Source organism: Liolophura sinensis, chromosome 7 (assembly GCF_032854445.1).
Source record: "Liolophura sinensis isolate JHLJ2023 chromosome 7, CUHK_Ljap_v2, whole genome shotgun sequence".
Classification (NCBI taxonomy): Eukaryota; Metazoa; Mollusca; class Polyplacophora; order Chitonida; family Chitonidae; genus Liolophura; species Liolophura sinensis.
In genome coordinates, this window is record NC_088301.1 from 47759774 (window position 1) to 47774014 (window position 14241).

At 39.1% G+C, this 14241-nt stretch overlaps 1 long non-coding RNA gene across 1 annotated transcript; it reads left to right on the forward strand.

The window, feature by feature from the left end:
- Window positions 1–1373: 1373 nt before the first annotated feature.
- Window positions 1374–5175, forward strand: LOC135471710 (uncharacterized). The gene is made up of 3 exons (XR_010444463.1): window positions 1374–1656; window positions 3879–3959; window positions 4730–5175. It is a non-coding gene; the product is annotated as an uncharacterized LOC135471710 (long non-coding RNA).
- Window positions 5176–14241: the final 9066 nt, after the last annotated feature.

The following is a 14241-nucleotide window of genomic DNA, read 5'->3' on the forward strand; positions in this document are numbered from 1 at the left end:
GTATGGCCTAGGCCTTTTGAGAGAAATCAGACGAAGTGGACGTTTTTGTAGAATCTGAAGTGGCCTGAGGTGTGACTGAAAAAGGTTTGCCCAATATGCGTTCCCATAGGACAAGTAAAGATATATCAAAGATTAATAAAGGTTAAACAATAATTTTTGTTGTTGATTCCATCTTTGATATTATTTAAAATACCAATATTACGTGAGATTTTCTTGCATATACAAGCAATATGAAAAATCCAATTTAATTTCTCATTACATATAAATCCGAAAAAGTTACCCTTAATCACCTGTTCAATCACATCCCCTATGCTAAGGACGGTGTGCGTTGAAAGTGTGCGTTTAGAAGGGGGTTGAAATAGTACGTACCGGAACTTAGTTTTAGTTTTGGTTAAAGAAAGGCGATTGGAACAAAGCCATTAGTCAGCTTTTTCTAACTAAGTAGTAGTATTCGGGATGTTGGACGAAAAGGTAGTGCTCATCAGCAATAAGAATGAAGTGTAGACAATCAGAAACATTGTGAGATCATTGATATATAACAAGAAGAGAACTGTTAATAAACGTGGAATTAGAAATTAAAGAGTATTAAATTTCGCATCGATTATCATCAAGATTTATCAGTATCATACAACATTGAATGTGATCTCTTGAAGTTTAAAGATGTTGAAATTTCATGATGACCACACAACAATTTAAGAGAGTGAAGTCTCATAAGATCCCATTTAAAATGAGTATGAATAAAAAAAAAAAAAGAAGCCCCCCCCCCTCCCCCCCAACCTCCCCACGTTCTCCGCTTGCTCACCAATATATTGGCAGGCCTATTACGCAAGTTCAAAGTAATTAAAGTTCATACGAGTAAGCGATGTTGCATGTATAAGGAAATACGCGTTACATTTCACGGGTTGTGACCTATACGCTTGGCATGCATAGTTCACCTGTAAGTAATCATACCACATTGTGGCTTCGACTATAGCAGCTTGATATCGATCTATCCCACGTAACGATATCAGCTATCCATTACAATGCGGTGGTCGATAACAAGCTGTTGTTCAGACATTTCGTTATCCTTTGTCATTCAAAATGAGGTATTCATTTCAGGGGCGAAGCAAGTGTCATTGTTCAAACGGAGAAATGATGATCGTGTTGTTTAGTGCATGCTTCTCCACACGGTGTCCTCACTTTCCGTACGGCGAGCTGCTTAATCTTGGTTTTAGCCCTCACCATCTGTTCCTGCTTCAATAAGAATTAAATGCACACAAGCTAGTGTCTTTTATAGGATTCTCCCAGACATGCGCAGGTGTAAGAACGTAGCTTATTGTCCCGTCACATAGGAGAGTACGTACACATAGAGACAATAAAACTGACATATTTAACGAACAGGTACATTCGTTGAAGACGTCATAAAATCAGCGGAAGGTGCCATTGATAATATAACGTTCTGACTGTCTTGGAAGCTTTTCTTTCCATACCTGGTGTCAAGGCGGTATAAGTTGACAAAGTACCAGCGAAGACCTGATGATGGAGACTCACCGGTATCTTTGGGCTTTGGTAGTGTTGGTGTGCTTGGGAGGGTCGTACGTGTTGACGGCACCGGCGGATCTGCCTGTGGGAGAAGCCGGACCTGAAATTGTGGTTGCCGAGCAAGGCAATAAAGCAGTAATGTTCTTTGATACTCATTTATTTTGGGAACGTTTCCTTTTGAAGTTTGATTCGTTGGCTGACATTTTTATTTGCCTAAATTTGATTAATTTCAATATTTTTACCGCTTGATTTTACTTTTCAACAACCTTGATTTCCTTGTTTTCAACAACCATGGGATCGAACGGCGTCATAAGTAGATCATTCATTTATTTGATAGACTGGAAAAAATCTGCAGGTTGTATTATGAAGTTTTCCAGATTGAATACACAGATAAGGCACTGTGTTTTCTTAAAACGCAAATGTGTAAACCATCTTAAAACGTTATGCCGCCTATAATGATAGTTTTCAAGTTGTGTCATAATTTTGTCAAATTAGGAATGAATGAATCCTTACGATTTAACCCCACATCGCCAATATTTCAGTCATATCGTGGGTATTAGGAGCACAACATATGAAAGTGTTAATTGCACATGCAGTGTTAGGTTGCAAAATATTTTAAGCGTCTAAATGTGTAAAGTGTTAACTTTCTAACACTGTCCATAACTTAACATAATAAATGCACCCCACCCCACTACCACCCCACTGCCAAAACTTTTGAATTCAACGCTATGAAAGTTATGCATAACATGAAGGTATGTTGTTTGTGATTAACATAAAGCTAAAACTTCGATATGTTTAACTAATGGTTTACAGGAAAATCTACCTAAAACGGTGTGGAACTGAAGATTAGCAACATTTACGAATGGTGGCCAAGTTTGTCAATATTTTCCTCCTATTTCATTTTTTTAAACATTAGGTATTAATGGCATCATAACATATTTTAATAATTTTTCCACAATGAGCATCCTTAAATTTCTAGAAGCATGATATTACGGTTAATGTCACCAAGAAAAGTTCTATGAAACTTCAAAGCCAGAAATTTAGTGTAAGGCTAAATGAAATTTAGTGCAGTCAAACATATCGAAAACACTTCATATTTTTACTGTGTTATATTATATGAGACCTTTGGATGGTCCAGTATTTCCCCCGGGTTATGCCTTCCACTATAATAGTTGCTGCCTTGATATAAGTGAAATATTCTTGAGTACGGTGTAAAACAGCAATAAAGTAAATAGAAATATGATATGTGATAGGTCATGTAAAAGGAACTTGCTCATATGCTTTTATATATTTGTACAGTGTCTAACCTGAGTCTATCCCAGTTAAATTTTAGGTGTGGCCTATCGGGTGTATGCTTTCCTGTAATATCAGTCTAGCTCTCCATATAGCACTTCTTGTATTATAGGCTACATACTTTTAGTGATTATGCCAAATTTATTTTTCAATGTATGCCTACACTACTTTTTGGTATAGAAGTGTGCACTCCCTTGTAGGACCGGAATGGTGTATAGGACCATACGTAACAGTACATTTTACTGTAGAGGGTTCCACTGTAAAGTAGTGTTGATCCAGTGGATTGTATTCTTTGGTGATGAATATATACGCAATGGGCCAAAGTGGAATAATATCACATTAATTTAGATCGTAATGACTATAAAAGAAACGTTTTGGAAGCGCATTGAGACTAGCTTTATGTCTTAAACACATGGAAGAACTCCATTTCTGGCAATATGTCATCATATTAGACACAATGTTGAATGAGTATGAAATCTTAGTGTACATGGAACATGGACAGGTGGAGGGATATTTTCATTTTCGCCAGAATAAGCAGCGGCCTTTGATACGCAGCTTATATTTCTTGTGTACATAGGACCGGCGAAGAACCATTTGATTGTTCTTTACCGCCATAAACGCAGTTTATTGTCGGAGAAAACCGGAGTGCCCGGTGTTACTGGCGAACTTTAACACATGTGACATAGATATTCACGCCATACTGATGACAAGTGGTCTTCAACGAACGTTAGATAGCGCCAACGACCACACGGTCGTGGTCATCAACTTACTGTAAACAAAGCCCTAGAAGTAGAGATAGCGAAAAAATCCGGATACAAAATCTTTGTCAAGGCGGCGTGTGAACCCGTACCTCGCGTATCTTAGCTACTGGAAGATTAATTAACGCCATTAACCACATCTCGCTACCATGAAGAAACATGCAGACTGGATGTTCAATGGTCAATAGACAGTCGCAATTAAAAAGAAGACAGAGTTTGCCTTATGGATTTCTTCATAAAAAACACCATCTGTCACCATCCCGTTTTACTAGATTACATATGTACGGTACTTATTTCTCTTTTTAGTGTGAACTCGATGTGCTGATGAATTCCACCTACCAATGTACACACCCTGTTGATGTTAACGCCATCGCTGCGGAGACAGAGGTTTGTATTGTTCCATTTTTCTTTAAAGTGAACGTGAGGTCAGCCACTAATTTTAAATTCATTGATTTTAAAACATTCTTTAAAACTTATCAACAGAATAAATTCAGAATTATCGTCATTACATTGTCACTGTTTGGGTCAAGCTATTTTGACATTTTAGCTACTATCTAGTGCGACGCTACAAAACTTGTCAGACTCGAGCCTGCGTCCACACTTTGGTGACTTTCACAAAACTTCGTCAGGGATATAGTCGTAACTCTTTCGCAATGGACGTTGTATACGTTACAACGCCACAAGGCGAGTCTATATATGAGAAAAGTAACGAAAAGTGCATGGCCGCGGTCTGGTGTCGATCTCCTGAAGCGAGAGCACTGAGACAGCGAGGAGTGAATGTAACAATACACAGTGCATTGTGGTAGTACACACGGAACTTTTAAAAAAAAATTTAAATCATGGTAATAGTTCCAATAACTTACTGCAAGCATACTTGACTTTAATATATTTGTCATCTCTCATGATCAAAGATTTCCTTTCACAGAGATAAACGCTGCGTCACTCTGAAGTTTTGTTTATTGACACACCATCCGTGCCCCGTTAAAGTCAATTGTCCCTGTTTCTTACAGATAATATTATTATTAAAGAAATTATGTTCAAAATAATGATATCCTCTCGCCCCATGGGAAAGTGAACGCATAAAGTTGCGTGAATGTGCATGACGTTCGAGATGTGGTTAACAAGCGACCTGATTTAGGAATATTCTTTCGTTTTAGAATGATCTGCCACTCTGCGACTGCCCAGCGTTTTCAGACTGCACGGCCATAAAGATCGGAGAAATTTACAAATGCAAATCTAAGGAGTTAGTTATGGAGGAACAAGCGGACCTACTGATGTTTAATATGAACATGGTGGGTGACGATGCCGAATAGGAAACAGCATCTTGGCAGTGAAGCTTTTTGTAGTCAGCGGTAGAATACCTTGTCCAGCATGGCAGCATGAACTTGTTTCATGTCAATGCCCAATACATCCGCATGAGCCACGGGGTGCGAGTTTTTTTCAGTGGACATAAAGCAACAACGTTAATATATCTCTAACAGAAATGTTTTTCTAACTAATTCCCCCCTCCCTCCGGCATGCCGCGCTTTTTGCCATACATGGTTGTAGTTATGTCTTGGATAGCGTTAATAATGTCTATGTGAATAAAATATGAAGCTTAAACCTGATGAATCTTCGTGAAATGTTCTTCATATTTATGCTGCTGTACATGTCGCGATAAATTGTTTGTGACGATGCATATCTGATACCAAACTGGGTTTGATTGGCTTTATTTGACTGGTTAGTGTTGAAAGTTGTGCATACTCAAGAATGTTTCACTGGGCGGAGGAAACAAGCTAGATTGTCCGGAGAAAATCACCGATCTTTGGAAATTAATTGACGAACATTCCCACATGTCGCAGCGCAAGCTCGGTGTCTGTCATACACATATAGGTGGAAGGTAAGAGACCTACAACGATCATGTTGTAACCATTTAAACGACTACTGTCAGCCTTTTGCTGCCACAGTTCAGAGTGGAGAGTGATCACGAAAATTCTGCACCCGCTGCTGTGAATGAATCAGTACCCTATGCATATTCGTGACTGAAAGACAGGCATCTCGGATTCACGCAGTGACTAACTGCACGTTTAGAGATCATATAAGGTAGCGACTTGATCGTATCGGTTCCATTTTGGGAAATTATTGTGATGCCGGTCACAATTTGTAAACAGGAACACTCAAGGCAGGATTTACTTATCCACTGAACCACTTTATGAACGACAGGAAAACATGCACCTATAAATTAGACAGATTCACACTAGCTGGTGTAACTTCAGCTATGGCACAATTGCATCGCAGAGTCGGTGGTTCCGGGCCTCTGGGTACACTTGACAAGTGACAGTACATTTTTATACAAAAACATACAGCATAGTAACAAACAAGTTTTAACAAGGTTTACAGACATACAATTCTAACAATAGGCCTAACGTACGTGACTGGCCCTGATATGCAGCGTTGCGGAGGATTAAACAGTAGGTGGTCACCAAGCCTACAGTTCCACTGCAAGACCAGATTAAAACAGATTATGTGTAAGGCCTGCTAACATTCACAATACAACAAAATCGGAAGTAATCATATCCGTGTTAAAAGTGTAGGTGTGGTTGATACAGGTTTGATATTTTGACACTGAGTCACTGAGTCTCATTGTGTCTGGATGAGATCATTACAAAATGGGATTTTTGGAGACAAGGTTTAACTATATATTAAGTATTTTATTCATGTCGCGTTTTTATAGCGCTGAAAGCTCAAAATACCAAAAAAAAGAGAAAAAAACACAGAACGATGTCTTCGAGTCATCCTTGAAAGCTGTTCAATGCTTTCTTTGCATGAATCTGTCTTAATTTCTTAGTTTATAATCTTTCTTAGTTCTTAGGTGCTTTGTGTTGAATATTGTTTTGGATTATATTATATTTGATTGGAACAGAAAGTGCATTGTGGTGAACAACAGGTTTACAAAAGTCTTTTTCGACGCATAGATTTTAATGTTGTTCAAAACTTACAGTTAACATGCAGACACCAATAAACGGCATTCAACTTTTGTGGAGTTTCGTGAGAGCCACAAGATTTTCCGAGTAAGTGTGATCTAGTGTGGGAAGGTACGTGCCTTTACACTGGAATTGTGAATTGTGAATTGTCTCGCTATTTTTGATTTCTAATTTCTACATGTAGTACGTGGAAGGAGAATTTGTGAATACAGTGTTATAGTTTTATATTAAGTATGATATTCTTTACTCTGAAGATGCAAATTGTTCATACAAAGGACGGTAAAATGAAATCAAAATCTAAACAACCTTTTCAGTTGGTCAAAATGCTAATCAAACATACAAATTCGAGGAGAAGTGAACAGTTACCAATATATTCGAAAGGCATGTACATTTGTGAAATTACTATTATTGTTTTGAAATTATACGATTTCATCTCACTGGTTCATATTCTTTACACTCTCCGGCGAGATTTATTAAAGCTGTAGTTGTGACTCACAGCCGAGGACATGCCACTTCTTTTCTCAGTTCTGTTTTGCACCTCTTTTCCTGTTATATGACAAACGTGTTTGTTATAAAGCACCAAACATACACTAAAGCAATTCTATATATAAAGCGGTGTATAGGTCGTAAAATCGAAAATAGTAATCTTTTCCTGTTACACTTTAATACTTTTTTGTATTAGACACTGTAGTGTGGAGACAATCACTGTGTCACAAACGTAACTTTCTGAAAAAAATTCTTCAGCACACCTTTAATCACTAATCAAATCAATAAATATATAAAAAGCGTAAGATTCATGCTTATAACTCGGCTTCAAACACAAGCATGAAAATAGACGACCAGATGCGCTCTCAAGCACTTATGACTTCGTAATATAGTTGCCACCTGTTACATATTACCATTACCATCGATTCGAATTCATTTAACACTCATTTAGTACAAGCTGACCTATATCTTTACTCACGCTATAGAATTTTTTCAAAGGAATGAAACTAACAGTTAAGACTCTTTCTTAAAATGCTACCTGTTCTCCATGGTGATCTCGGTAGTCCGCTGTACTGTGGAGGATACCATCTGCAGAATTGATCACATTATAAAGTATATGTTTTACACTCACAAAATAAATCTGTTAATTCTAACAGAAAGTCTGTTATCTGAGAGATGCTAGAATGTATTTTGCTCTTGGAATGTATTATTCTGTTAAATAATACATATATTCTATTCATTCAACATAAAGATTCTATTAAACTACCAGGATATTCTAATAAAAATAACATAGTATTATATTATAATAACAGAATACATTCTAGCATCACTCCGACAACAGACTTCCTGTTAAAATTAACAGATTAATTTTTCGAGTATATGAAGACAAAAGTTAAAAACATTTTTCTTGTTAAAGTAGATATTCATTCACTAAATTTAAAAATCATAGTAGCTGGTTTGAGCCAAACATTGGTATTTTTGGCGGATTATTTTAAGCAACCATTTCTTTTATGGCTATATAACCTTTATGGGCGCTTCGATCAAGTTTTAAACTTTTGATTCAGAAATTTACAGAATTGTGCTGAGGTTTTAAAATTTACACTTCATTATTGTACCCTCTTGGGGCATATTCTCCGCTTTAATGTACCAGGTCCTTGATGATTCATGATTCAGTAGTTTTACAGTTAACTTGTTTGTTTTCTGAGACGAATTTCTGCTCAAACCGTTTTTGGGGTATATGGTCTTGGTCTTGGTTAATGGTCAGCATATTGCTGATGGATTTCTTTCTCACGCGACACATTTGTATTGTGCATTTTCTGATATAGGCCAGTTCATCCATGCTGATTATCTCCCCTTAACTCACGCTTCGCTTTTCACATGGACACAGACCCCCATTACAACTTCCGTTTTTCGGTAGGGATTGTAGTTCTGTGAATTTTAGGGTATTAAGTCTTTTTTTGCTCCCAGGCGTCCATTTTTGGTGCTCAGGTGCATGCTTGGTATTAAAATGCTGGAAACTGTCTAAACTTTGAGGAGGTATGAGCTTTATTGATGAAAGTTTGAAATTCTGGGCGAGAGGACACAAGGCGTGAGGTAGTGATGAGGCTGCGAGTGACGTCCCCTTGGCGTTGCTAGGCACGCCTCCCAGCTGCCGGCATGGAAAGGTCCAGATTTTGACGGTCAACCTATGTCAAGATTTTTATGGCTTCTTTCTCACAGGCTGGGCCAGGTATGCACCAAAGCTTACTGGCCACGGAATGTTTGGGACTGAGCTACAGCGCTAGACGTTAACATTGTCGCTTATGGAAAATTAATGGGGGTCCGAGGCCACATACCAAACAGGACAGTTCAGATGGTCAGCGTTATAGGTGAAGGAAACCAGGTTGACCAGGTTGAGGCCGGGGGAAACACAAGACCATGTGCTGGTTGCTGATCTTCCCATGTACTACTGGGAATGAAGACAACATGAAATGTGTTGCGGATTGGGATACTTCCCAAATGTATATAGTTCTTTTTAAACTGAAAAGAATGGATGTTCTCCTAGTTTCAGCGACAATATTATCGTCAACTACCACCAGTAACGCGATTCTTCAGAGTCACCTCGTGGGGATTTGGAACATTTTTTATTTATTTCGTGTATTACAAAATGACACTAACAAAAATGACATAAAGATTTTCTCAGTATCACATAAAATTACTTTCTCGCTATATCTTTTCTGTAACTGTACCCTATCACAACACATCACATTGAACCCATACATCACAGTGTATTGAAAACTGAATACATATATCTTAATACAAAATAAGTGACAAAATTCAAATTCATTATCTCCCTGTTTATCTTCACTATACACACTTAATGGAACCCGGTAGAAAGCCAAAATAGGGTGTTTGATTTTACTTCTTGCTCAACGCACCGCTAGGAGGCATTTAAATCATAAAGATGGCATCGGTAAAGTACAGCATTTGAAGAGACCTGTTTTCCATCCCAAGTAAGATGGAATTGCTGAATTACATGGCTACGTCACCTGTGAGACAAGGACTGGTTTTGTACCATTTTCAGAATGTAGAAACAATATTGTCTTTATCAAATATGTTCAAGCCATGAACGATTTTGGCAAAAGGGAGGGGGGCTGTTTTCCATGAAATATAATGATTTGATAAAAGGCTTTGAGCTCCAACTGTTGATCCACGAAGACCATTGTAAAAATGATAAAATACATAAGCTGTATCCAACAAGATTAGAAAATGCATGCCGCAGTTTCTTGCTCCTCGTGCTTTACCATTGTATAGGTAGAGATATGTTTGCGTCTTTTGGTAATTTAATGTACTGGAACTGGATCTACAGCCACTATCTTTGAGGTTGTGGAATCGCTTTTCCATCTGTTTCCATTCCATCTGTTATCAGTTCTATTCAGCAGCATATTAGGCGGTTTGTAAGTCAAGTGCGGACTGCTGCGAATCTGATTCGCCGATATCACGACGCTTGCTCCTGTCACCCATGGAGGGTAGCCATTGGGAGGAACATAAGAGTCTGCATCCTTTTTGAGTAGTTTGGCACATGTTGGTACGTAAGTCTATACGTTCGTGAGTCCTGTGGGCTACTCTCGCTGTTCTTAACTGGTTGATTGTATGCGGCTCTGTTTCGATTCGCCTGGAGCGTGTTCGCCACCGAGGGACTGACCCAGCCCCCAGGAGACGACCCGTTCGCACCCATACTTCCAGTTGAGCAGCAACAACAACATCGTCGAGACCTGTTTACATTGGTGCTGCTCCCGGTGTCTTTGGTGGTGTTTAAACGCCCCTTTTCGCTGCTCACTGGAGTTCTGGCAGGTGACGGTCGAACCACGGCAACAGATGGAGTGGTTTCGAGTCTTGAGGAGGATCTGCTTGTCATCGAGGATCTTGGCCTCTGCGTCGGCGTAGTGGAGAAAGCCGAACTCGGCCTTGGAACAGGTTGACAGCCGTGCACCGTCATCGAACTCGTTTCTGTCTCAACTGTAGATCGTACAGATCCTTTTGGAGGCGGCTCGTCTCCCACTTTATACTCCTTTGAGATCACAGATGCTGTTTCCGATGTCAACGTCCCATCGCTTAGATGCTTTTGTACTTCGGACACCCACTTTTCAACTTGGCGCCATTTCTTTGGGGACATGAAAGCGGTCATGTTGCTTTTTTAAAATTTACCTCTGTGTGGTAATGTCTGAAAACAGAGGGAAAAAAATTTCCAGTTAAAGTACCTCAGGTTGAGATGTCGATCTAAAACTACATTGATCTATTATAGTAAAATATCATATGTTATATACCTGTTAGCAAAGAAACTAGCAAGACCAGTGATTGTGTACCAATCATTTAACATTTGCATAGTATCAACGTGCACTAATAACATTTGCATAATTTACCTGTGGCCGCCAAAAAGCGCATGATGCCAGATGTTAACACACAGTATGTCATAAACATGATGAAATAACGCTGATGGCTCTGTAAAATACAGCGAGCAATAATTCTTGGAGCGAAGGTAATCCTCCATGTTTCATATACAGGGTCAGTTTTGCTGAATATATCTGGATGATTACAATCTGTACTTTATCGCTCAATGACGTTAAACGCCAGGGCTTTTTTGTGCAACTGTAAATGTATTAAGTAAGCGCTCAAAATGAGTGGAACTTTTGAGTGTAATTAATGAAGTTTTTCTTTTCTTGACGTTAGTACATCAGTAACGCCAAGCGAGAATACATAACGTGTCTCTTCCAAGGAAATGAAAAACCCTCATAACATTAGGTTTCAAGGCGCCATGCATTAATTAATTAATCATACCAAACTGTGATGATGATCGTTATATATGTAGCCATAAGCCGTTCCAGATTTTAGCCAAACAGATGGCTGCAGTGTGAATTTTATTGATTTCGTCGGCCAAACTAATGACGTATGACATATGTCTACTCCCGTGAACCCATGTAATAACTACACATTTAAATATCCCACTGGACTCCCAAAAGAAGTGGCATCGGCGAAGATTAAGGCGAACTCGCGCTGTTCCCTCCTTAAATGAAGTATGTAAGATCACCATGCAAAGCCGACCAAAAGCTCCCACTCTAATGTCATGACCTGCTTGTTCCAGCTTGTTAGGTGGCTTTGCCATTAATCAGGTTGCATATAATGACATCACTGTCTTAATTCAACGCACGTGAATTATTAGACTGGAAATAGGTTAAGAGGTAAATCCCGATGAAATATGACGTGTATTGATCTATTTGGTTGCATGTGAAGAAAAAAAAAATTGTGTAAAGAGTGTTAGGCATTTGACTATTAAATATCAATAAGTTTCAGCACCAATGCGAAAAGAAGATACTGAAAAAAATGACACATTTATTTTAGTGGAACTTAATGCGACGAATCAATTCTCGTGATATTCCTAAGGAGTACTGAAGGGGAACATGTCCTGATAGTTTCATGGCCAACATTACGACTGATTTAATCCAATCCTCCCACATAAATCCCACAAAGCATAGCGCTTAAAGGTAATGGCGTCATCATATTTTGGGCATCCATATCACAAGAAATGTCACGTTATTATTGTAGTACCATATATTTTCACTTTGTACCAACAGATACTATTATAATAGTAACAGATACTATTATGGGTGTGAAGCATACGTCCCTTTTCCCGGTAAGCATACTACGAAAGTAACAATCAAAACATAATTTGGCTAGTTACCTGACGTAAATCGATCTGCTTTCACTTCCTGTATGAAGTGAATAAGCGCAACACCAAATTCACGAACTCGCATGGCTGAGACAGCAATATGTGCACATGGCCATCGAACACAGGTACCGAAACAACAACACGTAAGCTTGCTGTCAATATCCAAAAGTCGTGGAGCCTTTAAAATATACCGATTATTTTCCGATTCGTAGAACCCACCGCCAAATGAACTGCGTCACGGGCATGGATTGGCCCACACATCATGCCTACCTGTATTTTGTCAATCAGTGTGGAATATATACTATTTACCACTGCACATGTGCGTTTTGGTATACAGGTAAGACATCGCCGAATTAACTACCATTGATAATGGTCTTACCTATATTTGTGGTAATTGGTCAGGTCAAGCTCTCATATCACGCTACACTGTGTAAGGTTGGTCGCGTTGGAAAATAACACATATAATTATGGTCCGAAACACAATTACTTATCTATGGGGAATACCTGTGTACAACATTGCAGATTTACACGTGGGTCTGTGACGTTGCGTTCTCCAGTGAGCCGATGTTAACTGTCCATAGCCACTTGTCCAACAACAGCTTTATACACGCCCAAAGCAACGGCCGTATGGGTGAGTACTTTGTCCATTGTGTATGGCCTGCAACAAGAGGCCCAGCATAACAAACCACCTGCTAATTGTGATGGCCTGCCCTTACGTCACCTGACTGGTTTTACCGTTGTCTCCCACTGTTCTGCTCATTTTCAACCACTCTGGAATACAGGTGATCACAGCTGGTGAATTTACCTGGAGCCGAGTCCCCCTTCCTCACCTTGTAACACCCCCGCACCATACAACCTCACCCCTACTGCTTTACCTCATCAACGGGCTGTACCCACACACAGTGTGTCACGTCGACTTAATGGACACCCGGAAATTTTCGTTTTTGACAGGGCCCGTAAATAACAGAACAAAAGCTCTGTTAAGCATGTGCCGCATGAACTTTAACTTTGAGAAAGCTGCTATAGCTTGGTGAGACAACTTTGACTGATAATGAACTTTTCCGAAGTTGAAATCTTTCCCTGTCAATATAGCCTATATCACTCTTTGGCAAACATTGTTTACCACATTTGAGTTGTTCGTCACATTAATTTTTAATGTAGGAAGACGTACAGGTAAGTAGGACAACTGTAAAAGATATCTGACTTTAAAAAACATATTTTTGGAATGATATGTATGAGAAACCATGTCTGATCACATATTCGTTTAGACTGATCACATGAGTAAGTTGCAGTAAAATATAGCCCAAATTACATCTGAGAGAGAACTGAAAGAATTGCTTATGTTGGTGTGGTTACAACAGCTACTAGATAGTTAATATTACAAGCAGGCAACAATAGCAACATGTTATCAGTCTACTTTGTACATATTCCACGGAATATTTTACTCTCTACGTGGACTTCACATGTAACAAGTATAACAACTGTCTACAAGAACAGCTGCTTACATTTAACAAAGAAATATATATTGCAGCTTAAAATAATCCGATTTGCATGCGTCTAAGAAAAAGAATGGGGAGGGCGGGGAGCAACAGAAACACGCACATGCCTGGACTGTCACCGAAACTTCAAAATATAAAGCAAGATGCTGTAGGAGAGAAATGTTTTTACATTGAATTTGGTCTTCCCAAGATACCTGCAGTGCCCACCATACGCGTTTTACCTGGAGACTACTATAAACAAGGAATAATCGTGATTAGAAGAGCAAACCGGCGTACCTGTGGTCCCGCTGGGCAGCTTTGACGGAATATGAGAGCAAGTCGTATTCCTCACACAGCAGATTTTCTAATCAAAGGATTAACAATACCCACACAGCATACCTGCTAATTAAAACCCTTTTGTACTTTCATAATCCAAAATGCGCGTTTGTTGTAACAAGGATTCTTGAGCACTTCAAGTCTCGCAGAAACATGTATAGGCCACGCCTCTGGAGTTCTCACTACGATACAGGCCTGTT